Raw genomic sequence first — 14,676 nt, forward strand, 5'->3', positions numbered from 1 at the left:
AATATATTCCTTTTTCCACTACTATGCTCTTAGCGCTCCAAATGTCCAGTTGCATTTTCAACAGAAAGAGTGTTCAGATCTGCTCAATCAAAAGTATGGTTTAACTCTGTTAGCTGAATGCACAGATCAGAAAGAAGTTTCACCGAATGATTCTGTGTAGTTTATATTTGAAGACATTCCTTTTTCCACTATTACCCTCTTAGCGCTCCGAATCTCCACTTGCATTTTCTACAAAAAGAGTGTTTCATAACTGCTCAATCAAAAATATGTTTTATCTCTGTTAACTGAATTTACAGATCAGAAATAAGTTTCACAGAATGCATCTGTGTAGTGTTTATTTGAAGATATTCTTTTTCCCAATGTAGGCCTCTTAGCGCTTAGCATGTCCAATTGCAGTTTCTACAGAAAGAGTGTTTCAGAACGGCTCAATCAAAAGTAAGGTTCAACTCTGTTAGTTGAATGCACAGAACAGAAAGAATTTTCACAGAATGCTACTGTGTAGTTTATATTTGAATATATTCCTTTTTCCACTATTACCCTCTTAGCGCTCCGAATGTCCACTTGCATTTTCTACAGAAAGAGTGTTCAGAACTGCGCAATCAAAAGTATGGTTAAACTCTGTTAGCTTAATGAACATATCAGAAATAAGTTTCACACAATGCTTCTCTGTAGTTTTTATTTGAAGATATTATTTTTCCCAAAAGAGCCCTCTTAGCGCTCAGAATGTCCAATTGCAGTTTCTACAGAAAGAGTGTTTCAGAAAGGCTCAATCAAAAGTAAGGTTCAACTCTGTTAGTTGAATGCACAGAACAGAAAGAAGTTTCATACAATGCTTCTGTGTAGTTTATATTTGAACATATTCTTTTTTCCACTATTACCCACTTAGCGCTACGAATGTCCAGTTGCATTTTCTACAGACAGAGTGTTTCAAAACTGCTCAATCAAAAGTATGGTTTACATCTGTAAGCTGAATGCTCAGATCAGAAAGAAGTTTCACAGAATGCTTCTGTGTAGTTTATATTTGAATATATTGCTTTTTCCACTACTACTCTCTTAGCGCTCCAAATGTCCAGTTGCATTTTCTACAGAAAAAGTGTTCAGATCTGCTCAATCAAAAGTATGGTTTAACTCTGTTAGCTGAATGCACAGATCAGAAAGAAGTTTCACAGAATGATTCTGTGTAGTTTATATTTGGAGACATTCCTTTTTCCACTATTACCCTCTTAGCGCTCCGAATCTCCACTTGCATTTTCTACAGAAAGAGTGTTTCAGAACGGCTCAATCAAAACTAAGGTTCAACTCTTTTAGTTGAACAAACAGAACAGAAAGAAGTTTCACACAATTATTCTGTGTAGTTTTTATTTGTAGACATTCTTTTTCCCAATATAGGCCTCTTAGCGCTCAGAATATCCAATTGCCGTTTCTACAGAAATAGTGTTTCAGAACGGCTCAATCAAAAGTAAGGTTCAACTCTGTTAGTTGAATGCACAGAACAGAAAGAAGTTTCATACAATGCTTCTGTGTAGTTTATATTTGAACATATTCTTTTTTCCACTATTACCCCCTTAGCGCTACGAATGTCCAGTTGCATTTTCTACAGACAGAGTGTTTCAAAACTGCTCAATCAAAAGTATGGTTTAACTCTGTTAGCTGAATGCTCAGATCAGAAAGAAGTTTCACAGAATGCTTCTGTGTAGTTTATATTTGAATATATTCCTTTTTCCACTACTACGCTCTTAGCGCTCCAAATGTCCAGTTGCATTTTCTTCAAAAAAAGTGTTTCATAACTGCTCCATCAAAAATATGTTTTATCTCTGTTAACTGAATTTACAGATCAGAAATAAGTTTCACAGAAGGCATCTGTGTAGTTTTTATTTGAAGATATTCTTTTTCCCAATGTAGGCCTCTTAGCGCTTAGCATGTCAGATTGCAGTTTCTACAGAAAGAGTGTTTCAGAACGGCTCAATCAAAAGTAAGGTTCAACTCTGTTAGTTGAATGCACAGAACAGAAAGTATTTTCACAAAATGCTACTGTGTAGTTTATATTTGAATATATTCCTTTTTCCACTATTACCCTCTTAGCGCTCCGAATGTCCACTTGCATTTTCTACAGAAAGAGTGTTCAGAACTGCGCAATCAAAAGTATGGTTTAACTCTGTTAGATTAATGAACATATCAGAAATAAGTTTCACACAATGCTTCTGTGTAGTTTTTATTTGAAGATATTATTTTTCCCAGTAGAGGCCTCTTAGCGCTCAGAATGTCCAATTGCAGTTTCTACAGAAAGAGTGTTTCAGAAAGGCTCAATCAAAAGTAAGGTTCAACTCTGTTAGTTGAATGCACCGAACAGAAAGAAGTTTCATACAATGCTTCTGTGTAGTTTATATTTGAACATATTATTTTTTCCACTATTACCCACTTAGCGCTACGAATGTCCAGTTGCATTTTCTACAGACAGAGTGTTTCAAAACTGCTCAATCAAAAGTATGTTTTAACTCTGTTAGCTGAATGCTCAGATCAGAAAGAAGTTTCACAGAATGCTTCTGTGTAGTTTATATTTGAATATATTCCTTTTTCCACTACTACTCTCTTAGCGCTCCAAATGTCCAGTTGCATTTTCTACAGAAAGAGTGTTCAGATCTGCTCAATCAAAAGTATGGTTTAACTCTGTTAGCTGAATGCACAGATCAGAAAGAAGTTTCACAGAATGATTCTGTGTATTTTATATTTGGAGACATTCCTTTTTCCACTATTACCCTCTTAGCGCTCCGAATCTCCACTTGCATTTTCTACAGAAAGAGTGTTTCAGAACGGCTCAATCAAAACTAAGGTTCAACTCTTTTAGTTTAACAAACATAACAGAAAGGAGTTTCACACAATTCTTCTGTGTAGTTTTTATTTGTAGACATTCTTTTTCCCAATATAGGCCTCTTAGCGCTCAGAATGTCCAATTGCAGTTTCTACAGAAAGAGTGTTTCAGAACGGCTCAATCAAACGTAAGGTTCAACTCTGTTAGTTGAATGCACAGAACAGAAAGAAGTTTCATACAATGCTTCTGTGTAGTTTATATTTGAACATATTCTTTTTTCCACTATTACCCACTTAGCGCTACGAATGTCCAGTTGCATTTTCTACAGACAGAGTGTTTCAAAACTGCTCAATCAAAAGTATGGTTTAACTCTGTTAGCTGAATGCTCAGATCAGAAAGAAGTTTCACAGAATGCTTCTGTGTAGTTTATATTTGAATATATTCCTTTTTCCACTACTACGCTCTTAGCGCTCCAAATGTCCAGTTGCGTTTTCTACAGAAAGAGTGTTCAGATCTGCTCAATCAAAACTATGGTTTAACTCTGTTAGCTGAATGCACAGATCAGAAAGAAGTTTCACCGAATGATTCTGTGGAGTTTATATTTGAAGACATTCCTTTTTCCACTATTACCCTCTTAGCGCTCCGAATCTCCACTTGCATTTTCTACAAAAAGAGTGTTTCATAACTGCTCAATCAAAAATATGTTTTATCTCTGTTAACTGAATTCACAGATCAGAAATAAGTTTCACAGAATGCATCAGTGTATTTTTTATTTGAATATATTCTTTTTCCCAATGTAGGCCTCTTAGCGCTTAGCATGTCCAATTGCAGTTTCTACAGAAAGAGTGTTTCAGAACGGCTCAATCAAAAGTGAAGTTCAACTCTGTTAGTTGAATGCACAGAACAGAAAGAATTTTCACAGAATGCTACTGTGTAGTTTATATTTGAATATATTCCTTTTTCCACTATTACACTCTTAGCGCTCCGAATGTCCACTTGCATTTTCTACAGAAAGAGTGTTCAGAACTGCGCAATCAAAAGTATGGTTTAACTCTGTTAGCTTAATGAACATATCAGAAATAAGTTTCACACAATGCTTCTGTGTAGTTTTTATTTGAAGATATTATATTTCCCAATAGAGGTCTCTTAGCGCTCAGAATGTCCAATTGCAGTTTCTACAGAAAGAGTGTTTCAGAAAGGCTCAATCAAAAGTAAGGTTCAACTCTGTTAGTTGAATGCACAGAACAGAAAGAAGTTTCATACAATGCTTCTGTGTAGTTTATATTTGAACATATTCTTTTTTCCACTATTACCCACTTAGCGCTACGAATGTCCAGTTGCATTTTCTACAGACAGAGTGTTTCAAAACTGCTCAATCAAAAGTATGGTTTAACTCTGTTAGCTGAATGCTCAGATCAGAAAGAAATTTCACAGAATGCTTCTGTGTAGTTTATATTTGAATATATTCCTTTTTCCACTACTACTCTCTTAGCGCTCCAAATGTCCAGTTGCATTTTCTACAGAAAGAGTGTTCAGATCTGCTCAATCAAAAATATGGTTTAACTCTGTTAGCTGAATGCACAGATCAGAAAGAAGTTTCACAGAATGATTCTGTGTAGTTTATATTTGGAGACATTCCTTTTTCCACTATTACCCTCTTAGCGCTCCGAATCTCCACTTGCATTTTCTACAGAAAGAGTGTTTCAGAACGGCTCAATCAAAACTAAGGTTCAAATCTTTTAATTGAACAAACAGAACAGAAAGAAGTTTCACACAATTCTTCTGTGTAGTTTTTATTTGTAGACATTCTTTTTCCCAATATAGGCCTCTTAGCGCACAGAATGTCCAATTGCAGTTTCTACAGAAAGAGTGTTTCAGAACGGCTCAATCAAAAGTAAGGTTCAACTCTGTTAGTTGAATGCACAGAACAGAAAGAAGTTTCATACAATGCTTCTGTGTAGTTCATATTTGAACATACTCTTTTTTCCATTATTACCCACTTAGCGCTACGAATGTCCAGTTGCATTTTCTACACACAGAGTGTTTCAAAACTGCTCAATCAAAAGTATGGTTTATCCCTGTTAGCTGAATGCTCAGATCAGAAAGAAGTTTCACAGAATGCTTCTGTGTAGTTTATATTTGAATATATTCCTTTTTCCACTACTACGCTCTTAGCGCTCCAAATGTCCAGTTGCATTTTCTACGGAAAGAGTGTTCAGATCTGCTCAATCAAAAGTATGGTTTAACTCTGTTAGCTGAATGCACAGATCAGAAAGAAGTTTCACCGAATGATTCTGTGTAGTTTATATTTGAAGACATACCTTTTTCCACTATTACCCTCTTAGCGCTCCGAATCTACACTTGCATTTTCTACAAAAAGAGTGTTTCATAACTGCTCAATCAAAAATATGTTTTATCTCTATTAACTGAATTTACAGATCAGAAATAAGTTTCACAGAATGCATCTGTGTAGTTTTTATTTGAAGATATTCTTTCTCCCAATGTAGGCCTCTTAGCGCTTAGCATGTCCAATTGCAGTTTCTACAGAAAGAGTGTTTCAGAACGGCTCAATCAAAAGTAAGGTTCAACTCTGTTAGTTGAATGCACAGAACAGAAAGTATTTTCACAGAATGCTACTGTGTAGTTTATATTTGAATATATTCCTTTTTCCACTATTACCCTCTTAGCGCTCCGAATGTCCACTTGCATTTTCTACAAAAAGAGTGTTCAGAACTGCGCAACCCAAAGTATGGTTTAACTCTGTTAGCTTAATGAACATATCAGAAATAAGTTTCACACAATGCTTCTGTGTAGTTTTTATTTGAAGATATTATTTTTCCCAATATAGGCCTCTTAGCGCTCAGAATGTCCAATTGCAGTTTCTACAGAAAGAGTGTTTCAGAAAGGCTCAATCAAAAGTAAGGTTCAACTCTGTTAGTTGAATGAACAGAACAGAAAGAAGTTTCATACAATGCTTCTGTGTAGTTTATATTTGAACATATTCTTTTTTCCACTATTACCCACTTAGCGCTACGAATGTCCAGTTGCATTTTCTACAGACAGAGTGTTTCAAAACTGCTCAATCAAAAGTATGGTTTAACTCTGTTAGCTGAATGCTCAGATCAGAAAGAAGTTTCACAGAATGCTTCTGTGTAGTTTATATTTGAATATATTCCTTTTTCCACTACTACTGTCTTAGCGCTCCAAATGTCCAGTTGCATTTTCTACAGAAAGAGTGTTCAGATCTGCTCAATCAAAAGTATGGTTTAACTCTGTTAGCTGAATGCACAGATCAGAAAGAAGTTTCACAGAATGATTCTGTGTAGTTTATATTTGGAGACATTCCTTTTTCCACTATTACCCTCTTAGCGCTCCGAGTCTCCACTTGCATTTTCTACAGAAAGAGTGTTTCAGAACGGCTCAATCAAAACTAAGGTTCAACTCTTTTAGTTGAACAAACATAACAGAAAGAAGTTTCACACAATTGTTCCGTGTAGTTTTTATTTGTAGACATTCTTTTTCCCAATATAGGCCTATTAGCGCTCAGAATGTCCAATTGCAGTTTCTACAGAAAGAGTGTTTCAGAACGGCTCAATCAAAAGTAAGGTTCAACTCTGTTAGTTGAATGCACAGAACAGAAAGAAGTTTCATACAATGCTTCTGTGTAGTTCATATTTGAACATATTCCTTTTTCCACTACTACTCTCTTAGCGCCCAAAATGTCCAGTTGCATTTTCTACAGAAAGAGTGTTCAGATCTGCTCAATCAAAAATATGGTTTAACTCTGTTAGCTGAATGCACAGATCAGAAAGAAGTTTCACAGAATGATTCTGTGTAGTTTATATTTGGAGACATTCCTTTTTCCACTATTACCCTCTTAGCGCTCCGAATCTCCACTTGCATTTTTACAGAAAGAGTGTTTCAGAACGGCTCAATCAAAACTAAGGTTCAAATCTTTTAATTGAACAAACAGAACAGAAAGAAGTTTCACACAATTCTTCTGTGTAGTTTTTATTTGTAGACATTCTTTTTCCCAATATAGGCCTCTTAGCGCTCAGAATGTCCAATTGCAGTTTCTACAGAAAGAGTGTTTCAGAACGGCTCAATCAAAAGTAAGGTTCAACTCTGTTAGTTGAATGCACAGAACAGAAAGAAGTTTCATACAATGCTTCTGTGTAGTTCATATTTGAACATATTCTTTTTTCCACTATTACCCACTTAGCGCTACGAATGTCCAGTTGCATTTTCTACAGACAGAGTGTTTCAAAACTGCTCAATCAAAAATATGGTTTAACCCTGTTAGCTGAATGCTCAGATCAGAAAGAAGTTTCACAGAATGCTTCTGTGTAGTTTATATTTGAATATATTCCTTTTTCCACTACTACGCTCTTAGCGCTCCAAATGTCCAGTTGCATTTTCTACAGAAAGAGTGTTCAGATCTGCTCAATCAAAAGTATGGTTTAACTCTGTTAGCTGAATACACAGATCAGAAAGAAGTTTCACCGAATGATTCTGTGTAGTTTATATTTGAAGACATACCTTTTTCCACTATTACCCTCTTAGCGCTCCGAATCTACACTTGCATTTTCTACAAAAAGAGTGTTTCATATCTGCTCAATCAAAAATATGTTTTATCTCTATTAACTGAATTTACAGATCAGAAATAAGTTTCACAGAATGCATCTGTGTAGTTTTTATTTGAAGATATTCTTTCTCCCAATGTAGGCCTCTTAGCGCTCAGAATGTCCAATTGCAGTTTCTACAGAAAGAGTGTTTCAGAACGGCTCAATCAAAAGTAAGGTTCAACTCTGTTAGTTGAATGCACAGAACAGAAAGAATTTTCACAGAATGCTACTGTGTAGTTTATATTTGAATATATTCCTTTTTCCACTATTACCCTCTTAGCGCTCCGAATGTCCACTTGCATTTTCTACAGAAAGAGTGTTCAGAACTGCGCAATCAAAAGTATGGTTTAACTCTGTTAGCTTAATGAACATATCAGAAATGAGTTTCACACAATGCTTCTGTGTAGTTTTTATTTGAAGATATTATTTTTCCCAATATAGGCCTCTTAGCGCTCAGAATGTCCAATTGCAGTTTCTACAGAAAGAGTGTTTCAGAAAGGCTCAATCAAAAGTAAGGTTCAACTCTGTTAGTTGAATGCACAGAACAGAAAGAAGTTTCATACAATGCTTCTGTGTAGTTTATATTTGAACATATTCTTTTTCCACTATTACCCACTTAGCGCTACGAATGTCCAGTTGCATTTTCTACAGACAGAGTGTTTCAAAACTGCTCAATCAAAAGTATGGTTTAACTGTGTTAGCTGAATGCTCAGATCAGAAAGAAGTTTCACAGAATGCTTCTGTGTAGTTTATATTTGAATATATTACTTTTTCCACTACTACTCTCTTAGCGCTCTAAATATCCAGTTGCATTTTCTACAGAAAGAGTGTTCAGATCTGCTCAATCAAAAGTATGTTTTAACTCTGTTAGCTGAATGCACAGATCAGAAAGAAGTTTCACAGAATGATTCTGTGTAGTTTATATTTGGAGACATTCCTTTTTCCACTATTACCCTCTTAGCGCTCCGAATCTCCACTTGCATTTTCTACAGAAAGAGTGTTTCAGAACGGCTCAATCAAAACTAAGGTTCAACTCTTTTAGTTGAACAAACAGAACAGAAAGAAGTTTCACACAATTCTTCTGTGTAGTTTTTATTTGTAGACATTCTATTTCCCAATATAGGCCTCTTAGCGCTCAGAATGTCTAATTGCATTTTCTACAGAAAGAGTGTTTCAGAACGGCTCAATCAAAAGTAAGGTTCAACTCTGTTAGTTGAATGCACAGAACAGAAAGAAGTTTCATACAATGCTTCTGTGTAGTTTATATTTGAACATATTCTTTTTTCCACTATTACCCACTTAGCGCTACGAATGTCCAGTTGCATTTTCTACAGACAGAGTGTTTCAAAACTGCTCAATCAAAAGTATGGTTTAAATCTGTTAGCTGAATGCTCAGATCAGAAAGAAGTTTCACAGAATGCTTCTGTGTAGTTTATATTTGAATATATTCCTTTTTCCACTACTACGCTCTTAGCGCTCCAAATGTCCAGTTGCATTTTCTACAGAAAGAGTGTTCAGATCTGCTCAATCAAAAGTATGGTTTAACTCTGTTAGCTGAATGCACAGATCAGAAAGAAGTTTCACCGAATGATTCTGTGTAGTTTATATATGAAGACATTCCTTTTTCCACTATTACCCTCTTAGCGCTCCGAATCTCCACGTGCATTTTCTTCAAAAAAAGTGTTTCATAACTGCTCAATCAAAAATATGTTTTATCTCTGTTAACTGAATTTACAGATCAGAAATAAGTTTCACAGAAGGCATCTGTGTAGTTTTTATTTGAAGATATTCTTTTTCCCAATGTAGGCCTCTTAGCGCTTAGCATGTCAGATTGCAGTTTCTACAGAAAGAGTGTTTCAGAACGGCTCAATCAAAAGTAAGGTTCAACTCTGTTAGTTGAATGCACAGAACAGAAAGTATTTTCACAAAATGCTACTGTGTAGTTTATATTTGAATATATTCCTTTTTCCACTATTACCCTCTTAGCGCTCCGAATGTCCACTTGCATTTTCTACAGAAAGAGTGTTCAGAACTGCGCAATCAAAAGTATGGTTTAACTCTGTTAGATTAATGAACATATCAGAAATAAGTTTCACACAATGCTTCTGTGTAGTTTTTATTTGAAGATATTATTTTTCCCAATAGAGGCCTCTTAGCGCTCAGAATGTCCAATTGCAGTTTCTACAGAAAGAGTGTTTCAGAAAGGCTCAATCAAAAGTAAGGTTCAACTCTGTTAGTTGAATGCACCGAACAGAAAGAAGTTTCATACAATGCTTCTGTGTAGTTTATATTTGAACATATTATTTTTTCCACTATTACCCACTTAGCGCTACGAATGTCCAGTTGCATTTTCTACAGACAGAGTGTTTCAAAACTGCTCAATCAAAAGTATGTTTTAACTCTGTTAGCTGAATGCTCAGATCAGAAAGAAGTTTCACAGAATGCTTCTGTGTAGTTTATATTTGAATATATTCCTTTTTCCACTACTACTCTCTTAGCGCTCCAAATGTCCAGTTGCATTTTCTACAGAAAGAGTGTTCAGATCTGCTCAATCAAAAGTATGGTTTAACTCTGTTAGCTGAATGCACAGATCAGAAAGAAGTTTCACAGAATGATTCTGTGTATTTTATATTTGGAGACATTCCTTTTTCCACTATTACCCTCTTAGCGCTCCGAATCTCCACTTGCATTTTCTACAGAAAGAGTGTTTCAGAACGGCTCAATCAAAACTAAGGTTCAACTCTTTTAGTTTAACAAACATAACAGAAAGGAGTTTCACACAATTCTTCTGTGTAGTTTTTATTTGTAGACATTCTTTTTCCCAATATAGGCCTCTTAGCGCTCAGAATGTCCAATTGCAGTTTCTACAGAAAGAGTGTTTCAGAACGGCTCAATCAAACGTAAGGTTCAACTCTGTTAGTTGAATGCACAGAACAGAAAGAAGTTTCATACAATGCTTCTGTGTAGTTTATATTTGAACATATTCTTTTTTCCACTATTACCCACTTAGCGCTACGAATGTCCAGTTGCATTTTCTACAGACAGAGTGTTTCAAAACTGCTCAATCAAAAGTATGGTTTAACTCTGTTAGCTGAATGCTCAGATCAGAAAGAAGTTTCACAGAATGCTTCTGTGTAGTTTATATTTGAATATATTCCTTTTTCCACTACTACGCTCTTAGCGCTCCAAATGTCCAGTTGCGTTTTCTACAGAAAGAGTGTTCAGATCTGCTCAATCAAAACTATGGTTTAACTCTGTTAGCTGAATGCACAGATCAGAAAGAAGTTTCACCGAATGATTCTGTGGAGTTTATATTTGAAGACATTCCTTTTTCCACTATTACCCTCTTAGCGCTCCGAATCTCCACTTGCATTTTCTACAAAAAGAGTGTTTCATAACTGCTCAATCAAAAATATGTTTTATCTCTGTTAACTGAATTCACAGATCAGAAATAAGTTTCACAGAATGCATCAGTGTAGTTTTTATTTGAATATATTCTTTTTCCCAATGTAGGCCTCTTAGCGCTTAGCATGTCCAATTGCAGTTTCTACAGAAAGAGTGTTTCAGAACGGCTCAATCAAAAGTAAGGTTCAACTCTGTTAGTTGAATGCACAGAACAGAAAGTATTTTCACAGAATGCTACTGTGTAGTTTATATTTGAATATATTCCTTTTTCCACTATTACCCTCTTAGCGCTCCGAATGTCCACTTGCATTTTCTACAAAAAGAGTGTTCAGAACTGCGCAACCCAAAGTATGGTTTAACTCTGTTAGCTTAATGAACATATCAGAAATAAGTTTCACACAATGCTTCTGTGTAGTTTTTATTTGAAGATATTATTTTTCCCACTATAGGCCTCTTAGCGCTCAGAATGTCCAATTGCAGTTTCTACAGAAAGAGTGTTTCAGAAAGGCTCAATCAAAAGTAAGGTTCAACTCTGTTAGTTGAATGAACAGAACAGAAAGAAGTTTCATACAATGCTTCTGTGTAGTTTATATTTGAACATATTCTTTTTTCCACTATTACCCACTTAGCGCTACGAATGTCCAGTTGCATTTTCTACAGACAGAGTGTTTCAAAACTGCTCAATCAAAAGTATGGTTTAACTCTGTTAGCTGAATGCTCAGATCAGAAAGAAGTTTCACAGAATGCTTCTGTGTAGTTTATATTTGAATATATTCCTTTTTCCACTACTACTGTCTTAGCGCTCCAAATGTCCAGTTGCATTTTCTACAGAAAGAGTGTTCAGATCTGCTCAATCAAAAGTATGGTTTAACTCTGTTAGCTGAATGCACAGATCAGAAAGAAGTTTCACAGAATGATTCTGTGTAGTTTATATTTGGAGACATTCCTTTTTCCACTATTACCCTCTTAGCGCTCCGAGTCTCCACTTGCATTTTCTACAGAAAGAGTGTTTCAGAACGGCTCAATCAAAACTAAGGTTCAACTCTTTTAGTTGAACAAACATAACAGAAAGAAGTTTCACACAATTGTTCCGTGTAGTTTTTATTTGTAGACATTCTTTTTCCCAATATAGGCCTATTAGCGCTCAGAATGTCCAATTGCAGTTTCTACAGAAAGAGTGTTTCAGAACGGCTCAATCAAAAGTAAGGTTCAACTCTGTTAGTTGAATGCACAGAACAGAAAGAAGTTTCATACAATGCTTCTGTGTAGTTCATATTTGAACATATTCCTTTTTCCACTACTACTCTCTTAGCGCCCAAAATGTCCAGTTGCATTTTCTACAGAAAGAGTGTTCAGATCTGCTCAATCAAAAATATGGTTTAACTCTGTTAGCTGAATGCACAGATCAGAAAGAAGTTTCACAGAATGATTCTGTGTAGTTTATATTTGGAGACATTCCTTTTTCCACTATTACCCTCTTAGCGCTCCGAATCTCCACTTGCATTTTCTACAGAAAGAGTGTTTCAGAACGGCTCAATCAAAACTAAGGTTCAAATCTTTTAATTGAACAAACAGAACAGAAAGAAGTTTCACACAATTCTTCTGTGTAGTTTTTATTTGTAGACATTCTTTTTCCCAATATAGGCCTCTTAGCGCTCAGAATGTCCAATTGCAGTTTCTACAGAAAGAGTGTTTCAGAACGGCTCAATCAAAAGTAAGGTTCAACTCTGTTAGTTGAATGCACAGAACAGAAAGAAGTTTCATACAATGCTTCTGTGTAGTTCATATTTGAACATATTCTTTTTTCCACTATTACCCACTTAGCGCTACGAATGTCCAGTTGCATTTTCTACAGACAGAGTGTTTCAAAACTGCTCAATCAAAAATATGGTTTAACCCTGTTAGCTGAATGCTCAGATCAGAAAGAAGTTTCACAGAATGCTTCTGTGTAGTTTATATTTGAATATATTCCTTTTTCCACTACTACGCTCTTAGCGCTCCAAATGTCCAGTTGCATTTTCTACAGAAAGAGTGTTCAGATCTGCTCAATCAAAAGTATGGTTTAACTCTGTTAGCTGAATACACAGATCAGAAAGAAGTTTCACCGAATGATTCTGTGTAGTTTATATTTGAAGACATACCTTTTTCCACTATTACCCTCTTAGCGCTCCGAATCTACACTTGCATTTTCTACAAAAAGAGTGTTTCATATCTGCTCAATCAAAAATATGTTTTATCTCTATTAACTGAATTTACAGATCAGAAATAAGTTTCACAGAATGCATCTGTGTAGTTTTTATTTGAAGATATTCTTTCTCCCAATGTAGGCCTCTTAGCGCTCAGAATGTCCAATTGCAGTTTCTACAGAAAGAGTGTTTCAGAACGGCTCAATCAAAAGTAAGGTTCAACTCTGTTAGTTGAATGCACAGAACAGAAAGAATTTTCACAGAATGCTACTGTGTAGTTTATATTTGAATATATTCCTTTTTCCACTATTACCCTCTTAGCGCTCCGAATGTCCACTTGCATTTTCTACAGAAAGAGTGTTCAGAACTGCGCAATCAAAAGTATGGTTTAACTCTGTTAGCTTAATGAACATATCAGAAATGAGTTTCACACAATGCTTCTGTGTAGTTTTTATTTGAAGATATTATTTTTCCCAATATAGGCCTCTTAGCGCTCAGAATGTCCAATTGCAGTTTCTACAGAAAGAGTGTTTCAGAAAGGCTCAATCAAAAGTAAGGTTCAACTCTGTTAGTTGAATGCACAGAACAGAAAGAAGTTTCATACAATGCTTCTGTGTAGTTTATATTTGAACATATTCTTTTTCCACTATTACCCACTTAGCGCTACGAATGTCCAGTTGCATTTTCTACAGACAGAGTGTTTCAAAACTGCTCAATCAAAAGTATGGTTTAACTGTGTTAGCTGAATGCTCAGATCAGAAAGAAGTTTCACAGAATGCTTCTGTGTAGTTTATATTTGAATATATTACTTTTTCCACTACTACTCTCTTAGCGCTCTAAATATCCAGTTGCATTTTCTACAGAAAGAGTGTTCAGATCTGCTCAATCAAAAGTATGTTTTAACTCTGTTAGCTGAATGCACAGATCAGAAAGAAGTTTCACAGAATGATTCTGTGTAGTTTATATTTGGAGACATTCCTTTTTCCACTATTACCCTCTTAGCGCTCCGAATCTCCACTTGCATTTTCTACAGAAAGAGTGTTTCAGAACGGCTCAATCAAAACTAAGGTTCAACTCTTTTAGTTGAACAAACAGAACAGAAAGAAGTTTCACACAATTCTTCTGTGTAGTTTTTATTTGTAGACATTCTATTTCCCAATATAGGCCTCTTAGCGCTCAGAATGTCTAATTGCATTTTCTACAGAAAGAGTGTTTCAGAACGGCTCAATCAAAAGTAAGGTTCAACTCTGTTAGTTGAATGCACAGAACAGAAAGAAGTTTCATACAATGCTTCTGTGTAGTTTATATTTGAACATATTCTTTTTTCCACTATTACCCACTTAGCGCTACGAATGTCCAGTTGCATTTTCTACAGACAGAGTGTTTCAAAACTGCTCAATCAAAAGTATGGTTTAACTCTGTTAGCTGAATGCTCAGATCAGAAAGAAGTTTCACAGAATGCTTCTGTGTAGTTTATATTTGAATATATTACTTTTTCCACTACCACGCTCTTCGCGCTCCAAATGTCCAGTTGCATTTTCTACAGAAAGAGTGTTCAGATCTGCTCAATCAAAAGTATGGTTTAACTCTGTTAGCTGAATGCACAGATCAGAAAGAAGTTTCACCGAATGATTCTGTGTAGTTTATATTT

The sequence above is a fragment of the Symphalangus syndactylus genome, chromosome 18, assembly GCF_028878055.3.
Source record: "Symphalangus syndactylus isolate Jambi chromosome 18, NHGRI_mSymSyn1-v2.1_pri, whole genome shotgun sequence".
NCBI lineage: Eukaryota > Metazoa > Chordata > Mammalia > Primates > Hylobatidae > Symphalangus > Symphalangus syndactylus.